The sequence below is a fragment of the Oryx dammah genome, unplaced genomic scaffold (assembly GCF_014754425.2).
Source record: "Oryx dammah isolate SB20612 unplaced genomic scaffold, SCBI_Odam_1.1 HiC_scaffold_21, whole genome shotgun sequence".
NCBI lineage: Eukaryota > Metazoa > Chordata > Mammalia > Artiodactyla > Bovidae > Oryx > Oryx dammah.
Genome location: NW_024070205.1, coordinates 12,020,616 through 12,037,398, shown reverse-complemented (window position 1 = coordinate 12,037,398; position 16,783 = coordinate 12,020,616). Strand labels below are relative to the sequence as shown.

Sequence of the window (16,783 nt, the reverse complement as noted above, 5' to 3'; positions counted from 1 at the left end):
TCTCTTGATGAAAGTCAAAGAGGAAAGTCAAACAGTTGGTTAAAACTAAGACCATGGCATCTGGTCCCATCACCTCATGGCAAATATATGGGGAAACAATGGAAATAGTGACAGATTTTATTTTCTTGGGCTCCAAAATCACTGTAGATGGTAAGTGCTGCCATGAAATTAAAAGATGCTTGCTCTTTGGAAGAAAAGTTATGACCAACCTAGACAGTATATTAAAAAGCACAGACATTATACTTTGTGGACAAAAGTTTGTCTAGTCAAAGCTATGGTTCTTCCAGTAGTCTGTATGGATATGAGAGTTGGACTATAAAGAAAGCTGAGCGCCGAAGAATTGATGCTTTTGAACTATAGTGTTCAAAGACTCTTGAGAGTCTCTTGGACTGCAAGGAGATCAAACCAGTCAATCCTAAAGGAAATCAGTCCTGAATATTCATTGGAATGACTGATGCTGAAGCTGACGCGCCAATATTTTGGCCACCTGATGTGAAGAGCTGACTCTTTGGAAAAGACTCTGATGCTGGGAAAGACTGAAGGCAGGAGAAGAAGGGGATGACAGAGGATGAGATGGTTGGATGGCATCACCAATTCGATGGACATGAGTTTGAGCAAGCTCTGGGAGTTGGTGATGGACAGGGAAGTCTGGGGTGCTGCAGTCCATGGAGTTGTAAAGTGTCCAACACAACTGAGCAACTGAACTGACTAACCAAAAAATATTGTAGATCTTTAAAAAGTATACATTAAATGAGGAATATGTATTATTCCACTCAATTTCCATAAAGATGTTTTATATATCAATTCTAAGATGATCATAATCATCTACATAATGATAGTTTTAGTAGCAAAAGCTTGATTTTTTTTAATATAGTGATAAATGCCTAAGAATAGCCATTTATAGAGATAATACAATTTTAGGAACTGTGATAGCAATTACTTTAATACGTGACAATTCTTAAAGTTCACTATATAAAGAGTCAACATTAATATATAATTAAAATGTTAAGATAGTGTTCTAGAGTTCTACTAATAAAGTTTTAGGAAGGAAAACACAGCTGTGTGACTATTTCCCAAACAATCCTTAAGAATGTCAAAGTAAGTAACCAAGAATTCAGAATATTAGCCTATTAACTGACACATGCACAATGAGCATCTCTTATGAGTTCGGTATTATGTCAAAGTCATAGCTATAAAAACCATGTAACCACGTGTGAGACACACAAACACACACACACACACCTATATCACATAATAGAAAAAAAGAAGAAAGAAAGTTAGTTGCACAATCGTGTCCAACTCTCTGTGATCCCATGACTGTAGCCCGCTAAGCTCCTCTGTCCATGGAATTCTCCAGGCAAGAGTACTGGGGTGGGTTGCCATTTCCTTTTCCAGGGTACTTCCTGACCCAGGGATCGAACCCAGGTCTCCTGCATTGCAGGCAAATTCTTTTATCAACTGAGCCACTAGGGAAGTACATATATAATATGAGAGACTTTATGAGTAGGGATTGAATGGGATATGCTATAGATTCAAAACAAGAGTCCAGCAAAGAGGGAGCTCATATAACCTGCAAAGGCCTCTAGGATTCATCAACATGTGATAAACAGGGAGGATTCTTTTTTTTTTTTTTTGGTTTTTTGTTTTTTAATTTATTTTTTATTTTACTTTACAATTCTGTATTGTTAAAAAGTTTAACCTAGATAAAAAACATAAAGAATGGAGTCTTTTGGCCCCAAAAGTTTATGGGCCAAGGCAGAAATCAACTTTTCCAATGTGTATGTTGGAAAATAGGAAGCACAGTAAGATAAGCAGACAGAGGGCAGGCTACAGGGATTTCGAAGTTCAACAAATCAAGGAATCTTCCCAAGATCACAGAGCCAGTGAGGGCCTAAGCCAGGACGCAGCCCACCAGGACTGTTGCATTACTTGTTCTTACCCCCTCCAGCCTCAGATATATTTTACAAAATTTGCAATTAGGAAAAAATTGTTTCCAACACAAACAACTATTTTGGGGGGTTAATGGTTCCATCACCATGAAAGCCTTTTCTTCAACTCCCTGCCCATATTATGGATCTTCTCTATCACACTCTCATCCAGCCAATTCCTGCTGGGCAAGAAATCCTTTGTCACCTCCTCATCTTCGCTGGGTGCTGCTCCATCTAGACAGCATGCCCTCCCTCTTCTTGGTTTCTGGACGAATTCTAATTTCCCTCCAATGATAAACTCTCAGAACGTTCTGTTGCCTATCTCACTTCCTCTAAATCCACCCCAATGTCGGCTTTCTCTGAATCTTTCTAGTGTTTACAACTTACACCACATGACTGAGCTCTTAATTATATATTATTTTGTATTGTTCTCTAATGTTTACATCTCTCTGATTTATGGTATCTTACTAAAAACATCATAAATATAGGAATCACATTATATTTTTTTCCTGTGTTTGCCATAACTCTAGATAGGTATTATTTACCTTTATTACTCTTTCCCCTTTCCTTCAGTACTGTTTTACTTGAATGGTTCCACAGGTCAGATATACTGATGGCTAACAGGGGCAGTGGCTTCCAGATCCTCTCCTGGGAGAACTGACTAGGACATGAAACTAAGAACATCTTGTAAATTTCCAAGTCAGTTAACCTTTTCAAAATGATCTCACTGGACATGTTAGATAATACAGAGAGCTAAAATAACAAAGACTTTTTCCCCCCTGCTCATTTTTCTGTTTGAAACACAGAGAAATTAATTATGGGTTCTAAAATCTGAAATGTTCGATTCAGCCACTTCAGAAAAATAAGCAAATTAAAATGCAATGTTTATCTTAAAATTTGCTCCTAGTAGCATCCAAAATTTAAAACCAAGATGAGTCACAAGTTTTATCTTTATGTTTAATTCAAGGACCAGAAAGAGTCAAAGATCAATAAGAGTTGAGCTGCTACAAACTGATATGCAAAACTGCATCTCCCTGGCAGTTCATAACACTCCTTCAGGCAAAAGAGTCTCAGGGTTACTCAATTAGCAATGGCTTAATCCGCTGGAGAAGGGATGGGCTACCCACTCTAGTAGTTGGGGGCTTCCCTTGTAGCTCAGCTGGCAAAAAAAACCACCTGCAATGCAGGAGACCTGGGTTTGATCCCTGGTTGGGAAGATCCCCTGGAGAAGGGAGAGGCTATCCACTCCAGTATTCTGGCCTAGAGAACTCCATGGACAGTCCATGGGGTCGCAAAGAGTCAGACATGACTGAGCAACTTTCACTTTCACTTCAAGCTGATATTTGAAGTGCTACAATGTAAGAGATTTCATTAGGAAAAGCATTGGCTAAAGTGATAAGATTAAATTGCCAACATCCACTGGATCATGGAAAAAGCAAGAGAGTTCCAGAAAAACATCTATTTCTGCTTTATTGACTATGCCAAAGCCTTTGACTGTGTAGGTCACAATAAACTGTGGAAAATTCTGAAAGAGATGGGAATACCAGACCACCTGGCCTGCCTCTTGAGAAACCTATATGCAGGTCAGAAAGCAACAGTTAGAACTGGACATGGAACAACAGACTGGTTCCAAATAGGAAAAGGAGTATGTCAAGGCTACATATTGTCACCCTGCTTATTTAGCTGATGAGCAGAATACATCATGAGAAACGCTGGACAGAAAGAAGCACAAGCTGGAATCAAGATTGCTGGGAGAAATATCAATAATCTCAGATATGCAGATAACACCACCCTTATGGCAGAAAGTGAAGAGGAACTCAAAAGCCTCTTGATGAGAGTGAAAGAGAAGAGTGAAAAGGTTGGCTTAAAGCTCAACATTCAGAAAATGAAGATCATGGCATCTGGTCCCATCACTTCATGGGAAATAGATGGGGAAACAGTGGAAACAGTATCAGACTTTATTTTGGGGGGCTCCAAAATCACTGCAGATGGTGATTGCAGCCATAAAATTAAAATATGCTTACTCCTTGGAAGAAAAGTTATGACCAACCTAGATAGCATATTCAAAAGCACAGACATTACTTTGCTAACAAAGGTCCGTCTAGTAAAGGCTATGTTTTTTCCAGTGGTCATGTATGGATGTGAGAGTTGGACTATGAAGAAAGCTGAATGCCGAAGAAAAATACCTTGATGCTTTTGAACTGTGGTGTTGGCGAAAACTCTTGAGAGTCCCTTGGACTGCAAGGAGATCCAACCAGTCCATTCTAAAGGAGATCAGTCCTGGGTGTTCTTTGGAAGGAATGATGCTAAAGCTGAAACTCCAGTACTTTGGCCACCTCATGCAAAGAGTTGACTCACCGGAAAACTCTGATGCTGGGAGGGATTGGGGGCAGGAGGAGAAGGGGACAGCAGAGGATGAGATGGCTGGATGGCATGACTGACTCAATGGACGTGAGTCTGAGTGAACTCTGGGAGTTTGTGATGGACACGGCAGTCGGCGTGCTGCAATTCATGGGGTCACAAAGAGTTGGACACGACTGAGTGACTGAATTGAACTGAACTGAAAGTGATAACTATATGCCATTCTTGCAAAATGATTGGTGAAGTACCTTTCTACTTTACCTTGTAAAAATTCTTGGACATACACAAGAATGGGGTAAGACAATTTAAAAGAAGGTTTTATAATGCTAACAGGTGCTTCCTTAACTCCTCCACTTAAGATTGACAGTTAATATACTCCTAAGAGGACATATCAGGGGCTTCCCTGATAGCTCAATTGGTAAAGAATTCGCCTGTAATGAGGGAGACCTGGGTTTGATCCCTGGGTTGGGAAGATCCCCTGGAGAAGGGAAAGGCTACCCACTCCAGTATTCTGGCCTGGAGAATTCCATGGACTGTGTGGTCCATGGGGTCTCAAAGAGTCAGACACAACTGAGCCACTTTCACAAGAGGATATAAATTCTACATTTTATTCTCAGATGATAATTTGACATGTCAGGAGATACAGGAAGGTTCTGCTATATAAGAGCATTTACCTCACCACCTCCCATGGTATCTATGAGCCATATAGATGGACCAGACTTGGGCACTTTTCAGGCTGCAAGGAAAGGGGAGGTATGCTAAACAGAGCCCAAAGTTGAGGAGAAGAGACTGAGTTGGGGGAGGCCTAGATTGTTAGAATTTGCAGGGTCAAGACCAGGAGAGGAGGCACTATGTGGAAAGAGGGTACCTGAAGCCTGGAGACCCTGCAGGCTGAGCACTGGCTGGCACACGTGTGCAAGGCCAAGGAAAGAACTAACAGAAAGGAGCAGAACAACTTCCAAAGATCACACAGAGCTGTGAGTAGTTCCTATTCCTGCCAACTTTTAAGGAGCAAAGAAACTCAGCACCAAAGTGGTGGGAGGACTGTTCAGGGAACTGCTACTTTTCATAAGAGGCCTCGTGCCACTATCTGACTTTCAAACTATGTGTTTATACAGCTTTGATTTTTTTAAAAATGCTTAAAAACACTTACTAGAGCTTCACTATTCACAATAGCCAAAAGGTGGAATCAGCCCAAATGTTCACCAACAAATGAGTAAATAAACAAACCTTGATAGAAGCACACAATGAAATATTATTAAGCCATAAAAAGGAATGAAGGGATAATTGTGGTGTCACATCACCAAGGTGGAGACATAGCCTGATCCTGAATTTCCCTCCTTCCACAGATAAATTTACAGCTATGCACAGAGCAGTTCTTTCTGAGAGAAATCCAGAAACTAGTTGAGTGACCCTTCCATTTCAGATGACAAAAAAATTATCCACATTGAAGCAGGTGAAAAAGGTTAAAAACAATCTCACTGTAAACCCCACCTCCAGCCCCACCTCTGTAATCAGGAGTGAAGCTCCAAAGTCCAGCTTCTCCCTAAGGAGTGAAGGGCTTGGACTACAAATATATCACTTCAGCTTTTAAGGTTGCCACCTAAAGGTTCCCAAATCATCTACCTCTGAGAGCCAATGGAGCTGGCACCAGTCCCACAGGACTATAGTAAACATAGAGCAGTTTTTAAATGGGTGTGCAAGTATTTCTCAAAACTATCCCCCAGGCTCAGCCCAGGGGAAGCAGACAAAAACCCCCATCTCCCAGATTTTTTCTAGAAGGAATTTGAGTGCATATGTTACTAGTAGACATGGAAAAAATGTAAAGTCTCTATTCCCCCCTCAAAAAAAATCGGTTTGAAACTAATAAATTCAGTGAAGTTGTAGGATAGAAAGTCAATATGTAAAAATCAGTCACATTTTTTAAACATTAACAACAAAGTATGGGAAAGAAATTCAAAAAACAATCTCATTTACAAACAGCACCAAAAATAAAATACTTGGGAATAAATTCAACTAAGGAAGTGAAAGACCTATACACTGAAAACTATAAAGCACTGACAAAATAAATTGAAAAAGACACAAATAAAAGATACTCAGTGCTCATGGATGGGGAAAATTAATGCTGCTAAAATTCTTACTACTGAAAGTGATCTACAGATTCAATTCAATCCTTAGCAAAATTCCAGTAAAATTTTTCGCAAAAACAGAGCAAACAATCCTACTACTAGCATGGAACCACAAATTACCCCAAATGGATAAAACGATCTTGAAAAAGAAGAACAATGCTAGAGGCATGACAGGGCCTGATTTCAAAAGACGTTACAAAGTTCCAGTAACCCAAATAGTACTATTAGCATAGATTAGTGAAACAGAGAGCCCAGATAAACCCACAGATACATGGGCAATTAATTTTTGACAAGGCATGATATTACTTATATTTGAATCTTAGGAAAAAAAAAACAAACCTCAAACTCACAAGGGCGCTGGACGATGCCAGGGAGTGCTGACCCAGTGGCTTCCCTGAGTTCAGGACGGTTAGTTGGGGTCCTTGCTCAGGCTTGGCTGCGTTTTCTGGCCACACGGGTTCTGATGGGGCTGGTGCCTCCTTAAGGCGCGGGTCTGGAAACACGCGGTGCCTGATGGGAGCAGAGAAGGCTCTGCACCGCCCCCTGACGCGTCGAGGGGCGGTGTCAGTCGCGGCCACGCCCCCAGGCCTGACTTGGCGTGGCTGTCTCGGATATCCCGGAAGTCGGAAGCCAGACACGTCTGTGTGGGTGCTGAGGTGCAGCTCTCTCCTGGAGTCTTCGCCCCGTGACGTGGTGGTGAGTGTGGTGGTGGCAGTCTTGGCAGCTCAGACTCAGAAACTACCTTCCTCTTTCGTCATCTTCCCATGGAGCTGTGGCGCCTTCCTGCACCCCATGCCTGCCAGCCTTGCAGTGGGGTGAGCCTAGCACAGGCTGTCGGTGCTTCTTGTAGTGGTCTTAGGTTCCCAGAAGAGCCAAAGCATCTTATTTGGCCATAAGTGGAGAATGAAGAGATGGCAGTGACTTTTGCCCGTCCCGAAGGCCTCAAGCCTTAGGCTGAATAGCAGCACCCCCGCTGGGCCGCCTAGTGCCGACCCACCTCTTTGGCACCTGTTACAGAGAAGGCAATGGCACCCCACTCCAGTACTCTTGCCTGGAAAATTCCATGGATGGAGGAGCCTGGTAGGCTGCAGTCCATGGGGTCATGAAGAGTCGGACACGACTGAGCAACTTCACTTTCACTTTTCACTTTCATGCATTAGAGAAGGAAATGGCAACCCACTCCAGTGTTCTTGCCTGGAGAATCCCAGGGACGGGGGAATCTGGTGGGCTTCCGCCTATGGGGTTGCACAGAGTCGGACACGACTGATGTGACTTAGCAGCAGCAGCAGCAGCAGCAGCGTGGGCTCCCGTCAACGGAGTTTCGGTGGAGTCGTCTTTGGTGGTAAAAGACCTTCCCGTGATTTGGAGTCTCAGCTCCTACCTCTCTGTGTCTGTGGCGCTGGGCCTGCTGGTGGTGACCCTGTGGAGGCAGCTGGCCAGGGCAAAGGCCTGAGCGGGCCCCCTTCCGTGGTCTCCTGCTGCTGTTGTGGTGACTATCGGCTGTATCCAGGCGCCCAGGGCCTAGGCTGTGGGTGGGAGCCCCCGGAGTGAAGGTGGAGGCCTACCTCTGCAGGAGCCATCCAGCCAAGCAGCAGGCATCACCCCCAGCCCAGACCCTGTGGACCTTCAGTTCAGTTCAGTTCAGTCTCTCAGTCGTGTCCAACTCTGCAACCGCATGGACTGCAGTATGCCAGGCCTTGCTATCCATCACCAACTCCCAGAGCTTGCTCAAACTCATGTCCATTGAGTCGGTGATGCCATCCAACCATCTCATCCTCTGTCATCCCCTTCTCCTCCCACCTTCAATCTTTCCCAGCATCAGGGTCTTCAGCTGCTTTCTACATGTCCTACCCGCCTCCTGGCCACCCCCAACGCTTTGATCAAGGGTGTGCTGCTGTTGTGCAGAGCTAGTTCTGCTTGCTCTGTGGGTGCCTGGCCTAGGACTTGGTACTGCTCATCTGTGCCACCAACTCCCTTGCCTGCTTCCTGACCACCAGTATTCTAGTCAGATCTCTCTATGCTCGACATGCTCTTTGGAGCCGACCTAATGGTGCTGGCAGTCCTGAGCCCCTGCGTGTCCCCTGGTAGGCACCTCTTCCAGGTTGGCCCTTGTGTGGTGTTGTGGATTCTGTGTCTGGGCATGTTCCATGCGAGGGTAGCTGGCCAGCTCCCAGCTGCACTGGGAGGTTAGGAGGGGTGGGGGGAGCAGGGAGCATTTTTATTACAAAGAAAAAAATCAGACTCACAGAAACAGAATAGAATGGTGGATGCCAGGTATGATCATTATTTCAGTGAAAACAGATTGGTGAAGAGTACAAACTTTGTTATAAAGTGAGTAAGTTCTGTGGGTCTAACGTATAACATGGTGATTATAGTTGATTAGACTGTACTGTGTATTTTAAATTTGCTAAGATAATAGATCTTAAGTGTTCTCACATGCACACAGACAAAAAAAATATATAACGTGATGAGAGTGATGGATATATTACCTTGATTGTGGGAATCCTTTTATGATGTATATGGATATGAAATCATCATGCTGTACACTTTAAATATATTTCAGTTTTGTCAATTATACCTCAGTAAAGCTGAGAACTAAGATCGTGGCACCTGGTGCCATCACTTCATGGCAAATAGATGGGGAAACAGTGGAAACAGTGTCAGACTTTATCTTTTTGGGCTCCAAAATCACTGCAGATGGTGATTGCAGCCATGAAATTAAAAGACACTTACTCCTTGGAAGGAAAGTTATGACCAACCTAGATAGCATATTCAAAAGCAGAGACATTACTTTGCTAACAAAGGTCCATCTAGTCAAGGCTATGGTTTTTCCAGTGGTCATGTATGGATGTGAGAGTTGGACTGTGAAGAAGGCTGAGCACCAAAGAATTGATGCTTTTGAACTGTGGTGTTGGAGAAGACTCTTGAGAGTCTCTTGGACTGCAAGGAGATCCAACCAGTCCATTCTAAAGGAGATCAGTCCTGGGTGTTCATTGGAAGGACTGGTGCTAAAGCTGAAACTCCAGTACTTTGGCCCCCTTATGCGAAGAGTTGACTCATTGGAAAAGACCCTGATGCTGGGAGGGATTGGGGGCAGGAGGAGAAGGGGATGACAGAGGATGAGATGGCTGGATGGCATCACCGACTCAATGGACATGAGTTTGAGTAAGCTCCGGAAGTTGGTGATGGACAGGGAAGCCTGGCGTGCTGTGATTCACGGGGTCACAAAGAGTTGGACACAATTGAGCAACTGAACTGAACTGAAAGCTGAGAAAGAAAAGGAATGAAATATTGATATATGCTGCAAAGTAGATGAACCTCAGAGTCATTATACTGAGTGAAAGAAACCAGACACAAAGGATTACATATTGTTAAATCCAGAGATCAAACACAGAATGGTGGTTGACAGGGGCTTGGAAGGGGAAGGAATTGGGAGGAACTGCTTAATGGATAGGGATTTTACTTTAGAGTGATGGAAATGTTTTGAAACTAGACAGGTGGTGGTTTTACAACATTGTTATTTTGCTAAATGCCACTGAATTGTTCACTCCAAAACGGTTATTTTTATGTTATGTGAATTTCATGTTCATAAGTTATTTTTAAAAGCACTTATTAGACAAAAGCAATAGATGCTATGTGTAATCAAGCTTTAGATGTGAATTACCACTCAGTTGAGCTCTAATTAAGCTTCGTAATAACCAACACAATTTATTTTCTCCAGAAATCTTGATGGGAGGACTTTCAAAAGAGTAAATCCACAGTGAGTGCCAGTCGTCATTGCCAGAATATTAACACAAGAAAAGTTGCTAATTTGTTTGCAATTTAATGAAGAAACAAACATTGACAAGAGAGTGGGGAGGATTTGTTGACGCTGAATCTCTGCCACATTTGTACAGGGAAGCCTTGAAGCACCTTTATCTTTTAGCAAAATGTAAATTTGCTTTTTGATTCAACACTGTTACCCTAACAAATGAGAAATTTCTCCTACTTTAAATTCAGCTGAAGATGAGAATTGTATCTTAGTGTATAATGAAGGAGAGCTATTTAGAAACATAAATGTAAATGTTCCGTGGCTTATGGTCAGTCCTTTGTTTTCAACACCTTGTGCGTTTGGCTTCTCTAGCTTGTATTTATATTCTGATTGTGAAGATTATTTCTGAATCTTTATTTCGCATATTGCCATGTCATTTAACATTTGAAAAGCTGGGCGATATGATTGTGACTCAGCTGGTAAAGAATCCACCTGCAATGCAGGAGACCTGGGTTTGATCCCTGGGTTGGGAAGATCCCCTGGAGAAGGGAAAGACTACCCACTCCAGTATTCTGGCCTGGAGAATTTCGTGGATTGTATAGTCCATTGGGTCGCAAAGCACAGGACACAACTGAGCGACTTTCATTATGATTCCTTTGGGTTTGGTTTTCTTTTGTTTGAATCCAAATCAAAATGACGTGGAAACATTACAAGCATTTCTGCAATCTGCACTTTCCTTTATTTTTAACAAGATAAATCAAACATTAATTTATTCCTTTGGATTACAATAAGGAGGCAGCATGATGTGGAGTTTGGGAGTCAAGAGGACCTGTATTTGAACCTTGGTCCTGCCCCTTAAAAACTTATATTGCAGTGCACATAATAGATAGCTATAATTATTACCATTACCCCAAAAAGCAGAAGTTTGAAGGAGAAAAGAAAGGAAATATTTGAGAAGGGAAGGAGAAAGAAAAAAATTAGGGAAATGAAAGGGAAAATGAGGAAAGAATAAATTAGAATTTCAAGAGAAGCTAATTGGTAATTTATGCAAGAATCCTGAATCTTTGCCTTGGTTATTCCTCTGATTTTACTGTTTGTTCTTCCTTTTCTTTGCTTTCCTCTCTGGGGATGTTACATAAAATATCTCATCATTTTCCATCTCCTCTTGGGTAATATTTTATGAATACACAGAATTCATTAGTGGGATAAAGGAGCAACAAGCCAGTGAGGAAAATATAACTAGATCATAACATAATGGAAATGTAGTTGTTCAAGCCCAAAGACTTGACTTTACAACTTTTTTTCTGACTGTTAAAGTCACTATTAATACATGACCCCACAGAAAGTTTAAAAACACAGGAAAGTACTAGGAAAAAGTTAAAATCACAGTAAATATGCACACCCTGATATAACACAGGTAATTTTTTTTCCCAGTCTTTTTTTCCCCTAGTCTTTGGTCTCAGTCTGTAATGTAATACTGTCTTCTGATGTTTTAGTTTTCATTATGTCATGAGCATTTTCCATGTCATTTTTTCCAAAAATGCCATTTTTATTGTGTAGATGTATCTTAGTTCCATTTAACATTAATAAAACATTAATATCACCTTCTACCCCAACTCATACCCCCACCCAAAATGCGTCCCCTCTGAATCCTGACAGAGCTGTAAAAGAAAGGTAATATGGGCTTTAAGAGTTGGATATTGTTATATGTGTCTTAATTTTACAAGTAAAGACTAACAGTATATCTGAAAAATCTAAAAAGTTGGAAAAGATTGAGAAATAATACAGCCTTCTTCCCAACTATTCTTTTACTCTTCTTAGTTTATTACACCTGTCATTTCAACATCAACTTCCATTGAAGCATAAGGAAAACTCTTCCCCTCAAGTTCTTTTTTGACTTAAATTTGTTCCTTGCTTTAGCAAAGGCAAGGCCATGTCCTCCAGAAGAGAAAGGTCATTTTGGCCACAGACATGCTCAGGCCTTGACTTTTCCTTAGTCAGGGAGGCAATTTGCCAATGAAATTAACTAAGTCATGTCTCAGCTGACTGCAAGTCAATGGTTTTCCCTCAAATTTGGTCCAACTTAGCCCAGACCTGACATAAAAATTAAAATGAAAACAAATTCAGGTGCTATCTTGAGCTTTTGGGGTTTTGTTTATTTCAGAAAAGAAACTGTGGAATGCACATCTTCTTAATTCTCTGGAGACAGGAAATAAGGAGAGGCATCTTAAATGTTTCAACTCCCTTAACTACTTTAATCTCATAAATAGTATGCACTAAATATTTGTTGACAAATGAGTAAATAAATGAATAAATTTTAGCTTTAAATAATGTAGAGTTTGGAAACCAGGGAATAGGAGTCAGTTCTTGTGAACCCCAGTGAAAGGAGTGTTAAGTTGAGATAATCATGAATGTCCATGTATGTTGTAAACAGCAGAGTAAATGGAGAGCCATAGACCTCAGACCACATTTTTTTAGCCATGCCAACTTGGGCAAATGACTCAAATTCAATAAACCTGGTTTCTTACCAGTAAAACTGGGATAATATGAATTTAGGAAACTGCACGTTTTAAAATGTGGTAATATGTGTAATACACATTGCAGATTAAATACTCTTTTCCTTAGGAATTAAAATTGTTTAAATTTGTCAAGAACTTTTAGGTGTAGATTAAGTTGTAATTATGTTTCAAGAACTCTTGATGGTACAGTTTAAAAAGTAGCATCAAGTAGCATACTTGTTTGTCTTTAATTTTTTTCCCTTTTTTCCCCTTTGCTGGTTTCTTAAAAACAGAACAACTTTCACTATTCACGACATAGATATAAGGCAGAATAATAATTAGGAGACTACTAGTATTTAACATCAAGGACATTTGGCAGGTGTTAATGGAATTTTGTGTTCAAACATTAATAGTTTTCATAAGTAAGGAGTCCACTTCAGAGTTATGCTTCCTTAATGAAATGATTACCACCAAATAATTTCAGAAACATATTTTATTAATAAAAGTATAATGAACAAAAACCAGTTGTAATGCTGAAATTGATAAGGTGATATAAGTTTATTCAAAATAATTTTGCTTCCATTTACACCCTTACAAAGTGAATTTTTGTATTTTTCAAAATAAAGTGGAAATAAGCACCTAGACACACCCTCCCCAAGGACCTCACCCATCTTGAAGTCATGTAAACTCCTGCAGAAAATCATCTAATGTATAGTAAGAAACTATCCCCCAAAGTCTTGCAGCAGTTAATTCATGTACTGTACAAAGAATAGTCTTTGTGATAGTTTTTTCCCCAGATAGTTGCCATTATTTTTTCCTCCTGAGACCATTCCCCCATCATACAGTGGAATTGATTTTTTATGTCATTCCCCCATGGAAAAGTGGAATTTTCCCTTCCTTCCCTTGAAACTGGGCTGGGTTGAGAGACTGGATTGACCAATAGAACACAGAGGAATGAAGCTCTGGGACTTTTGAAGCTAAGTGGTAGGTTGGTAAAAAAGTAATTGTGGTTCCAGACCATGAGTTTTAAATCATTATAACTAGGCTCAAATACATCTTTATTAATCAAAATATATTTGATTATGTTTTGATTATCACATTTTGCCAACAAGAAATGTTTGTTTATTCCTGTAGCATAAAAACTCATGCTTTGGAATTCAACAAACTCTTGCAAAGCATTTTCTGCCTCCTGCTGGTTGTAGAAATGTTTTCCCTGCCGAAAGCTGTCAAGATGCTTGAAGAAGTGATAGTTGGTTGGCAAGAGGTCAGGTGAAAATAGCGGAAGAGGCAAAACTTCATAGCCCAGTTCATTCAACTTTTGAAGCATTGGTTGTGCGACATGCCATTGGGCATTGTCATGGAGAAGAACCGGGCCCTTTCTGTTGACCAATGCAGGCTGCAGACATTACAGTTTTTGGTGCATCTCATTAATTTGCTGAGCATACTTCTCAGAGGTAATGGTTTCTCCAGGATTCGGAAAGCTGTAGTGGATCAGACTGGCAGCAGACTACCAGTGACCATGGCCTTTTCTTGGTGCAAATTTGCTTTGGGAAGTGCTTTGGAGCTTCTTCTCAGTCCAGCCACTGAGCTGGTCATTGCCGGTTGTCATATGAAATCCACTTTTTGTCGCACATCACAGTCTGATCAAGAAATGGTTGAAAGTTGTTGTGTAGAATAAGAAAGACAGCACTTCAAAACGATGATTTTTTTTTTTTTACAGTCAGCTCATGAGGCACTCAGTTATCGAGCTTTTTCACCTTTCCGATTTGCTTCAAATGCCGAATGACCATAGAACAGTCAACACTGAGTTCTTCAGCAACTTGTCGTGTAGTTGGAAGAGGACCAGCTTCGATGATTACTCTCAATTGGTCATTGTCGACTTCTGATGGCCAGCCACTCCATTCCTCATCTTCAAGACTCTTGCCTCCTTTGCAAAACTTTCTTGAACCAAAATGCACTGTACATTTGTGCCAAAGGAATCAAACTTCTCATGTGGTAGCTGGTTTCCCCTAGAGCATTTTAAGAGAAAGCAAAAGCATAACGAGCTGTAAGGCTTCTAATTTTTAAGTCAGTACAAATGTAATTGGAGTTTTGCATTGTTGGAATTTTGCCATTTGATATTGAAATGTATTCTTAAATAAGTGTGGTTATGTTATACATCATTTTAATGTGTGTTTCTAGCCTTTTGTGTTTTGCTAATGACTTATTACTTGCTGTTTATTTTAGATTTACTTTAGACTGTAGAGGACTTCTCTGGTGGCTCAGCTGGTAAAGAATCCACCTGCAATGCAGGAGACCTGGTTTCAGTTCTGGGTTGGGAAGATCCCCTAGAGAAGGGAATGGATACCCACTCCAGTATTCTGGCCTGGACAGTTCCATGGACTGTATATATGGTCCATGGGGTTGCAAAGAGTTGGACACGACTGAGCGACTTTCACTCACTTAAACCAGTCAGATTCTTTACCAGCTGAGCTATGAGGGAAGCCTTGAGACTATAGCAATGATGTGAGCAAATTAGAGCGACTTTTTTATTCAAGTTCATTAACCGTTCCTGAGCCAAATGCATTGTTGATGTTGGGAGTTGCCTGAGCCATTTTGAACTCAAATAAAAAAGTGTGTTCTGAGGTAATGCTCAAGTGAAGGTAACGTATGTTGTCATTTCTCATAAATGTATTTTTTATCATCATTAAATATTTATGCATTTGTATCTTTTTGTATTGAATTTTTTAGCCTTAGTTGGTGACAGTGAATTAGAAATTAAAAGTCTAAAATCTTTAGATGTTTTTCAGCCTGACATGTCATTGACTAATGTAAATATTTAGAGTTTAGAAAGCACTAAAAAATATGACAACTTTATCTAGAAAACAAGGTAAACTACTGCAAAGTTACAATTGGTGTCTAACTAATGTAATTGCAATCAATTATCCTGTCAGTATTTTTTCTTTTTAAGGGAACCAGATATTGTGTTTTTATTTTCTGATAATCTCATTTTATTGTTCTACTTCAAAGGGCATTTGACTTCATTTTCAGACACATACTAAGAATAGATAAGTTATCAAATAAGCCTGAGATTTGGGGACAAGATGGTGGCACAGAAAGAGCTTGAATTCACCTCCTCCCATATAAACACCAAAATCACAAGTAACTGCAAAAAAAAAAAAAATGAGTAAAAAGATATTCTATATCTAAAGACAAAGAAGATGAAGAAGAAACCACAGCAAGAGGGTAAGAAGGGCATACTCATAATATTATCAAATCCCATACCTCCCAGGTGGGCAACCCACAAACTAGAGAAGCCCCCAGAGCACTTGACTTTGAAGGGCAAAGGGGCTTGAATCATAGCTTGAAAGAAAAGCTATGACACACCTAAACAGCATTTTAAACACCAGAGACATCACTCTGTCAAATGTCCATCTAGTCAAAGCTATGGTTTTTCCAGTAGTCACGTATGGATGTGAGAGCTGGACCATAAAGAAGGCTGAGCACTGGAGAATTGATGCTTTTGAGCTGTAGTGCTGGAGAATACTCTCTAGAAAGTCCCTTGGACTGCAAGGAGACCAAAGCAGTCAATCCTAAAGGAAATCAACCCTGAATATTCATTGGAAGGACTGATGATGAAGCTGAGCATCAATACTTTGGCCATCTGATGCAAAGAGCCAACTCATTGGAAACAACCCTGGGGGTGGGAAAGATTGAGGGCAGGTGAAAATGAGGATGACAGAGAATGAGGTGGTTGAATGGCATCACCAACTCAATGGACACGGATTTGAGCCAACTCCAGGAGATAGTAAGGACAGGGAAGCTTGGCATGCTGCAGTTTATGGGGTTGCAAAAAGTCAGACACTACAGAGCAACTAAACAACAACACAGTCATAAAAGGAGAAGTTGACAGTAACACAATTAATGTGTGGGACTTTAACATCTCATTTACATCAATGGACAAATCATTCAGACAGAATAAGGAAACACAGGCCTTAAATGACACAACAGACCAGCTGTACTGAATTGAATATTCCATTCAAAGGCAGCAGAATACCCATTGTTCTCAAGAGATCATAGAACATTCTCCAGGATAGATCACATGCTAGGCCAAAAAGCAATCCTAGGTAAATTTAG

General features: G+C 40.7%; 1 pseudogene; it reads right to left on the bottom strand.

Moving 5' to 3' along the window:
* Positions 1-8,462: 8,462 nt before the first annotated feature.
* On the bottom strand, positions 8,463-15,351 carry LOC120880434 (annotated as a pseudogene).
* Positions 15,352-16,783: the final 1,432 nt, after the last annotated feature.